Raw genomic sequence first — 9021 nt, 5'->3', positions numbered from 1 at the left:
GTAAACTTTCACACTACATACCACCATGTTCTTTCAGGAAAAACCCATTTGGCATGAACGGAATTATTGACAAAGGTTGGGGCAAGAACACACACCCTTCCCTGGGCACATTTTAGCTCAGAGTCGCAAAATTGTCTCTTCTCTGTGAGCTGGTGCATTTCTGCGTTAGGGTGTGAGCCAACAGGAGGAGGCTGGGGAGCAGCAGAGCCTCTAGGCATGTGAACTGGTGCCAAGGAGCACCTCTCGAGCCACCATCCTCTCCTGAAGTCTCTGTGGCTCTGTCTCCAGTAAGGGCCAGTGACTTTCATGCCCAATCCAGTCCTTGGCTGGGGTGGACAGAGCTGTGCCAAAGGCACCTCACAAGCATCAATGTCCCCAAACCTTTGGAACAACACTCATGGTGATGTGTTTGGTAACATCAGGCACACGCTGGAGTTCTGCACGGTTTGGATGTGATGCATCGTGACACTCAGCAGTTCTATTGACTTTCATGGGGACATCTTGGGTTCAAAGCAAAACATGGCAGGAATGTTACCCATGGGTTTCAGGATCCAAAGCAGAGGGAACTCTACTGTTTTTCTCCAGACGGTGTCAGGAATAAATCAGTGGGGATACAGTTCCTCCGTCTGATATACATTTGATACAAAGCAGAGGGCTCTTACCCAAAACTGCTTTTTATTACATCTTAAATCACATGCACACACACACACGCACATGCAGAGTAGGTTCAGAGCATTTTAAACTTTTATAGTTACCAAAGTTAAGATGGCTTTGAGGAATCAACAGCCAGGCTTCTGGGGAGTCCTACGTTCTGTCTAGCTGCTGGGGAACTTAGGTTTCAAACCCTTGCCCAAGGAAAGCTTCCTCGGACTGCTCCAAAGCACATTTTCTAATGAAACCTTTTATAAAATTTTCTCAAAACAAATCATATAACTCATAATAGCCTCTAATAGTGTATCAATTTGCCTAGCAACAACCAACAATAATTAATTATTCTTCTTATCAACAAAACATTTCTAGTCATAAAAACAATAAAATATACATGTCAGAGGTACCTAAAACCAAGGCCGTCCAAAGATTCCTTCTATTTTCATGGAACCTCTCTGTGCCTGTGCTGTTGCCCGGCCTTGCCTCTTTATTTCTAGCTCTGTGATGTTTGGGTTTTAGCTGGCAGTGACGGAACACACAGGATGACTGACTGAAATACTGTCAAAGTCTGGGGTAACACACAGGAATGTCAATTTCAGGGGCTACAGGAAGAGTGCATATGAATCTAGGTGGAAAGAGAAATAAAGCAAATGTTCAATGAAACCGAATGAGGCGAAAGAACTGAAAGTCACAGACCCTGTTATGCTGCGTAGCCAGCAATATGGATAAGAGCAATGATGTATTATACAGCTCTGGTGCAATGACCTAGAGGCCAGCATGACAATCAGCTTAACATCATCATGGCCCAGCTTGACATGAGCAGCTTGGAACGAGCTGGTTAGAAGAACTCAAGTCACAAGCAGGGCCGGCTCCAGGGACCAGACGAGAAAGCACGTGCCTGGTGCGGCACATTGTAAGGGGCGCCATTTCAGCCAATCTTGGGGCCAGCCCAGCCCTACAGACACATGGACCCTGGCCAGGGGGGGCAGAAACTAGCAATCCCCGTCGTTCATCATGCCACCTGGCTTCCCGGGACGCACCACTCCCCGTCGCCTGCACCGGCCTCCACCTCCCACGCCGCTCGGAGCCCGGCCTGGCCGAGCCACCTTTAAAGGAGCAGCTGAGCCACCACCTCCTGCAGCCCCTGGGCACCGGAAGGAGGGAGGGTTCTGCGGCGGCCCAGCAGGCAGCAGTGGCAGGGACGGTTCTGCGACGTCCTGGCCAGCAGTGGGGGGGCGGGCCCCACTGATCCCCCGCTGCAATGCCGGCCCCGCGCAGAGGTCGCAGACCCCAGCCAGTGCTGCCTGTGTCAGCCCCCTCGGAGCCTGCCTGGCCAGGAGAGGCATCCCAAGGCCGGAGGGGGGAACCCCTCTCGCCTGGCTGCGAGTGGGCTGCAGCGCCTGGCTGCCCTCGAGTGGAGGGAGCGGGTGGGTGTTGCCCTTCACCCCCCTGCGAGCCACCTTGACTGCCCACCATGAACTCCCTGTGGCTGCTGGGTTGTTTTTTTTTTGCTTCGGCCGCTTTTTTTTTTTTTTTGCCTGGAGCTGCAAAAAAGCTAGAGCCAGCCCTGGTCACAAGGTAAGTAAACAAAGTGTTAGGTGCTGGGAAAAGGTGACGTATGGAACCGCAAGAATACACCCTTGGAGTTTTAGGGAAAGGGTAAAGGCTCTTGAGTGTAACTGAAATGTACATGTAGTAATCACAGAAACACTATGGCAACTAACTGATGTAAATGCTAATTAGTATAACATCAACGGCTAAGTGACCTACTGAAGATATGGACTCCAGCATTATTGAGGTGTGGAAGCACAGATAAGGAAAGGAAGCTGTCATAAACAGATTGTTAAGGGTTAATGTCTCTTCTACCTGTAAAGGGTTACAAGCAGGGAACTGGAACAGCTGACCAGAGACCAATCAGAGACAAGATACTTTTAATCGGTGAGGGAAGCTTTTGTGTGGTTCTTTTGTCCGTTGTGTGTTCTTTCTTCAGGGGTTGAGAGAGACAGACATTTACTACAGGCTCTCTAAGTTTCTGTTCAAATAGTAAGTAAGAACAGGCGATTATTCTTTATAATTGTTTTACTCTATTTGCAATTGTGGATCTGGCTGGTTAACTTTTATATGTGTAGTTGCTGGGAATATTTTAATTTGTATTGGTACTGGGGGGAAAAGTTTCCTTCTGTGTCTGTAAGCTATAGGACTCTGTATATTTACATCTTGAAGTTACAGAGATAATTCTTTACTTTTTCCTTTCTTCTATTAAAAGATTTCTTTTTAAGACCTGATTGGTTTTTTTCTCTGGTTAAGGCTGAGGAACGAAGGGAGGGGGATCTCTTTGTGTTAGATTTACGGAGCGTGAATCTGTACTGCCTCAGGGGAAGAGGGAAGGGGGAGGAAAAAACCTGTTCGGTGTGTTTCATGGAGTTAGAAGCACAGGATCTTCTAGGGGAACCCAGGGAGGGGAAGCCTAGGAGTTGCACTAGTGAGGGAAAGAGTTTACTTTCCTTGTGTTAAGATCCAGGGGATCTGGGTCTTGGGTGTCCCCAGGGAAGGTTTTGGGGAGACCAGAGTTTATCAAACACTCAGAGTTTTGATTGGTGGCAGCATATCAGATCTAAGCTGGTAATTAAGCTTAGAGGAATTCATGCAGGTACCCAAATTTCGGACACTAAGTTTCAGATTTGGGAATTATACTTTATGACAGAAGCTGACACCCTCGATGAAAATGTCTCAGGTATGGTGAGTATTAGCTTAGCCCAGCGGTTCTCAAACTTCATGCACCGTGACCCGCTCCTGACAATGAAAATTACTACATGACCCCCGGAGAGGGGACCAAAGCCTGAGCCCCATCACTCTGGGGTCCCGACCTACAGTTTGAGAACTGCTGCTTAACGCTTATCAAAGAGGACCCAGATCCCGTGGACAGCGGAATAATTGGGATCTGCTGACCTGATGACCACATGCAGCTCACCTCACCTTCTGTGGGGTTCCCTGCAAGGAATGATGGGAGTAATGCAAGCGCTGGACATTCTGTCCTGGCTCCATCTTCTCTGAGATATTACAGTGCTTGGGATCTTTTGCTAACAGTGTTTATGACATTAGTCGTCAAAGAACACAGAGCTGATTATTCCTCATGTGCTCCTTGAGGTCCTCATGCTATTGACAAACTCATCACTGTAGCTGATTTTGAGGCAGATCCCTTTCAGACCACTGCATAGTAAATAGATTAAATCTCCCCTTAGAAATAAGGCTACATATGTTGAAAGACAGAGTTCATACAAGGAGTGCTAACAGCCTGCCTGCAGAAGTGCTGCTGGTTGGGGCAATGTGCTGAATGAAAGTAAATATCTCCACCTCATTGCAGTGCCTGGGATTCTCTCAAAGAGGTGAGGCAGCATCGAAAAATTCTTCAGAGGCCCAAGAATAATAATAACCCTAGCACAACTTTCACATAAAGATACAGGCATAGAGCACTCTGCAGCTGCTACTTATTTCCTGCTGCCATGCATCCAGGCTGACCTGGAAAGTTGCACAGATCCTCAGCACAAAACGCACAACTACTAGACACTAAGATTTCTTATTACTAGTGATTTTGTACAAAACTTTGAATTGCAACGTATAACACATCAGAAAACTAGCTCCAGCCTACTGGAGCAGTCAGTCGGCCTGTCAACTTGGCCACTACGTCAGGTCAAAGTCTAGAGGATCCAGCCCCAAATAATTAGGCTAAGGGGTAGGATGCTGTATGCATAGAAACCATTGCTAAGCTGGAGCCCTGTGTGCTATTGTCACTCTCCTGGTAGTCTACATATTAAAGGTGTATTGTTAAATAGAAGCAAGTGAATGGTCAGTTTGTGGCTGCTGCATTCAGTAGGGAGTGGCACAGAGACTCCCCCATTTCCTTCCCCTATTGATTTCCAGGCTTCTTGCCCTGCCAGTCCCAGTCTCCCATCCCTCACAGCTCAATCTTGTCCCAATCTACTTTCAACTTCCCGCCCTCAAACACCTGCAATTCTTATCCCCTCTGTATTTGAATCAGGTGACTTCCTCTTCCACTCCATATGGGAGCCAGTGGGCAGGGGAGGAGGGGTGAGGGAAGGTCATGGAGAACACATGAGACAGGCTCCCAGCAAACATGTCCCATGCTTGCTGTCACAGCAGCACCTGTTTGACAAGAGCAGTAATTGCAGGGAAATCCCTGCTCAGCCCTGCATCCCCAGGTTGGAGCATGCTCAGTGCAGATGCACTCTTCAGAGAATTTATCTGCCAAACTCTAATAAGTCTCTATAGAGCGTGTGCAACTCCAATTTTCCAAAGGCTCATAACTTAGTCAAATTTCAGTTGATTTTCACAGGGTTGGCAAAAGGCACATCCCTGATATCATGGCCACTCCCAGCCAAATTCCAAGTCCATGCTCTAAATCATGAAGTTACTATAGCTTCTCAATTAAATGTTCTAAATTGTAGCAATAGTTAGTTACCCTCAAACTATTAAAATGTATCTCATCTCTAGTCTGTTTGGAACATTTTTGGCTAAATTAAATTTCAAAATATGCTGTTTCATCAGAGCCAAAATATTTTGCATGGATGTATTGGCTTTGACAAAGATTTTGTCAGGAAGGGTTTTGAGATCCAATGTCATTGACGAGAGAGAGAAAAATTGAAAAGCTGAGGTTTCTGATCCAAAACCCACTGTTTAACAAAAGTTCATTGCTCAAAAACATTGGAAAGGGTTTTTGTTTTTTTTCCCCATTGTTGGTGCCACTAAACGTAACCCTAAGTAACTCGGGAGGGTGGAAGGCCACAAGGGTATGGAGCCTTTTTGGTTTTAGGCCTTAGCAAACAAGAGTTTTTTCATGTTTAAACTTTAATTGACTTAAAAGGCCTGGTGTGACAGCCGTTATCAGTTGCAACAGTTCTAACTGGTCTAAAGCAGAAATAATGAGGCCTGTGCACCTTTAGCAGAAGGACAAGATAACTTGCAGAAGGAAAACTTACTAACGAGCTGCTGTGGCCAAGATTACCTAATGCACCTGCGCTTACATAACTGCTACAGGGGGAGGAGGGGAGGGGAACAAAAAACAAAACAAAACAAAACCTTATAAAAAGGGAAGAGCCGCTTGTATTAGGTGTGCTGGATCTGAGGCGTGCTAAGTCTCCCAGCACCGCTTTGAGATCTCAAATAAACTTTCCTTGCTTCTCCACCCCGGTATGGTTATTGGTGCTAAGCAATCCGGGCACGGACCACTGTTGTTTGCCTCAGGCATTCTTCTGTGCCTGCAACAGTTTTGATGTCCCTGGGTGGGCACTGAGGCTAAAATCAGCCTTGCCTGGACCCCTCTTGGGGGCCGACAGATCGCAGTGATGACCGACGCCCAGCGCGCACCGGTGACTTCACCAGGGGCCTCGGCGGAGATGCGGTGTGAGCGACCCCGGAGGGCACAACGGTGCAACGTGCTCGAGTAGTGGAGAAGCAGTTGCGGGCGACGGTGAGGAACCGGTCCCTTGGATAAGGTAGGAACAGTCCAGTGGTGTGGACTTAGGCCCGAGGCTGGTGACGCCCAGTCGTTGTAATTCCCATTAGACGATACAGCATCATATAATGGGTCAAGGGCATGGTATGGGGTGCCAGGTACGGTGTACACCCTTAAAATGGATTCTAGAAAACTGGAAGTTGTTTGGATCGAATTCGATGACCAAAAATAAGTTACGAAAGTTCTGTACAGTAGACTGGCCTCAATTTCAACTAGAGGACCAGAAAAAAGGTGGCCACCGGAAGGATCACTTAATTATAACACAATCCTCCAATTACTTCTGTTTTGTCAGTGAACGGGTAGCTTCTGAAGCTGTTTGTTTTTAAGAGCTCTCCATACAAACAAACAAACAAAAAAAAAATCCCCCACTGTGGCTCCTGTTCTTCCCCCTGTCTGACGGAGTGCAAGGATTCAAAAGCAGGTTAGGGATAGTGCAGGGACAAAGGAGGGACCTGTCTAGAAAGTGGAGACCCTATCTCCTAGTGCACTTTCTCCCTGTTGTAGCTAAAAAGCAAGATCAGATGCAGAATGGTAATGGGGGCCAGCGTGAGTGACTTACCAGAAGACGCCCAGAGTACCCTGTGAAGCAAAAGCTCGTGACCAGGACTACTCTAACGCAAGCCCGGTAACTAGTGGATCTTTAGGAGGTCCGACCCATGGTGGGCTGACTTGGCCTGGCATCGTCCCGGTGAGGAAGCTACCTGGGTCTAGGAGTGTGTGTACCCATCTTCCCTCCCCTTTCCTTTCCGTGTGGGCTACTGACAGTCTGATCATCTCACTGGATGCAATCAGAGTAAGCGGCGCCGTCTCCCAGAGACTAGCCGACGCCGCGCTCTTTGCTGAAGGGAGGTGTAGGAGGGTCGTGGCCATCCTCGTTAGCCTCTCCTGTGTGAGTACCCTGTAGGGAAAAATCCTTAGTTTATGAGCCGCTAGCGCGGACAGGGCACCCTCCCTGTGTGTGTAAGTGGAAAATGGGTGGGGACAGTCTAAACATTCCATCTCACCCCCTAAGGGTACCCCAGCATTTTACATGTACGTACATTATGGTTCAACAACCTGCAGGTATTTAGAGAATTGGAATATTTACACGCGTGAAAATCCATCTAAACAATGCCCACTAGAAGGTACTTCAATCTAGATAAGATCATACATCTAAGAGGAGCGTTTAATCACCAAAAAAGCCCTGACACAGCGTGAGCAAATTTGTCTATTGAGGAAAGGAACGGGTTAATTTGAAATTCAGCTTGGCCCAGGGATAAAAAAGAAAGTTGCTCTGCGTTCAAGGTCAAGAATCAACGCAGACTATGCTAAGTACAAAGAAAAACTGCTTTCGGCCCCAGCTGGCTGTGGAAAAAGGAAAATTGACAGAGGTGAACCAAAGGCAATATAAGTTACAGAACTGAGATTACATTTGCAAAGCTTAACTGTCCAGTAAGATCCAACAGTGTGCCTTTGTGACCCCGGAGCCGGTGTGGCTTGGTGACACCAAAGAAGCCACAGGCAGCCGACCTGGACTGGAATCTCTGAAAGAGACGCCGCAGGAGATTCCAGGGTGTAAAAGAACAGCCCTCCCAAGAGCGGAAGCATGTTGGAAATTCTGGACAAGCTGTATACAGGATAATCTCCTGTCCACCTCTCCCCCTTCTCTGAACATTATACACAGAAGTGGCCAGTCTGGACGTACGTGTGTGAGTATGAAAGGGGCTTAGGGCTTGGGGCATTAATGTTTTCCTGAGTGATGTGGGAGCGTTCCCAACACTCTCCGTTGTTGTTTTATTATTTTATTAATGGAGCTTTAAAAATTCAGTTATATGGTGTGTTTTTTTTCTTTATCTTCCCCAATGATCCTGTAGTGTCAGCCTGATCACCTGACACAGGGATAGATTGGTAACAGAAATTTGTCACAGTTTGGTGAGCAATTAAGAAGGGGGAGCCCTGCAGAATTTACACCATCTATTTGTTTTACCCTTGTTATTTTATGTTTGCTTTGCTTGGTACTGCTGGTGTTATATGTTGAGAACTGCATGAGTAAAAGTGAGCCCTAATAGGATAAGGAAATGCTATCTGGTTCTGGTTCTGTTCTGTTTAACCGGTTACTGTTGTTTTTCTGCTCTGTTCGTTTGGGCGTTAGGAGTGTGGGCGGAACTGAACCTCTCGTTCGTAATTCCTCAGAGTGGAAGCCATGCGTGCGAGGAAGCTCTGAGGTCGAATTGAGATCCTTCTGTCCCGTCCCCTGTAGCGGTCAGTGTATAGAAGTGGGAAAGCCTGGCTTAGACTGTAATTTCCTCTGCTCTCTGTGTAATTCTCTTTTCTGTTTAAGTGTCAGCAGACAGATGGATGGGTCTCTGGGTAAACCCTCTAAAGGGGTTTGGATTATATGTTAAATAAATGGCCTTTGCCCAATGGGCCATGTGTTTTTGTCCAGGTGACAAGCCTCACGAGGAAGGACTCGGGTAGTCTTGTGAGTAAGAATGTTTAAGGGAAGAGACCAGGAGGGGTGGGGGCTAGTTAAGAAGCCCACCCTCCTAGCTAAACTGGTAGTGGAACAAGTTGGTGCCCATGGAAGGGACGGTTCAGCAAGAAAAGCAGGATCGGGCCCAGGCGGGCAGGCAACAGACAGAGAGATCCAGACATTACTACAGGCTCTCTAAGTTTCTGTTCAAATAGTAAGTAAGAACAGGCGATTATTCTTTATAATTGTTTTACTCTATTTGCAATTGTGGATCTGGCTGGTTAACTTTTATATGTGTAGTTGCTGGGAATATTTTAATTTGTATTGGTACTGGGGGGAAAAGTTTCCTTCTGTGTCTGTAAGCTATAGGACTCTGTATATTTACATC

The 9021-nt window shown here is 47.0% G+C and overlaps 1 long non-coding RNA gene across 1 annotated transcript; it reads left to right on the top strand.

The window, feature by feature from the left end:
- Positions 1 to 5956: 5956 nt before the first annotated feature.
- On the top strand, positions 5957 to 8796 carry LOC142046793 (uncharacterized). Its single transcript, XR_012655843.1, has 2 exons — positions 5957 to 6161; positions 6686 to 8796. It is a non-coding gene; the product is annotated as an uncharacterized LOC142046793 (long non-coding RNA).
- The last annotated feature ends 225 nt before the right edge of the window (positions 8797 to 9021 follow it).

Source organism: Chelonoidis abingdonii, chromosome 4, assembly GCF_003597395.2.
Source record: "Chelonoidis abingdonii isolate Lonesome George chromosome 4, CheloAbing_2.0, whole genome shotgun sequence".
In the NCBI taxonomy this organism is placed as follows: Eukaryota; Metazoa; Chordata; order Testudines; family Testudinidae; genus Chelonoidis; species Chelonoidis abingdonii.
This window is presented reverse-complemented; position numbering and strand designations above follow the sequence as displayed.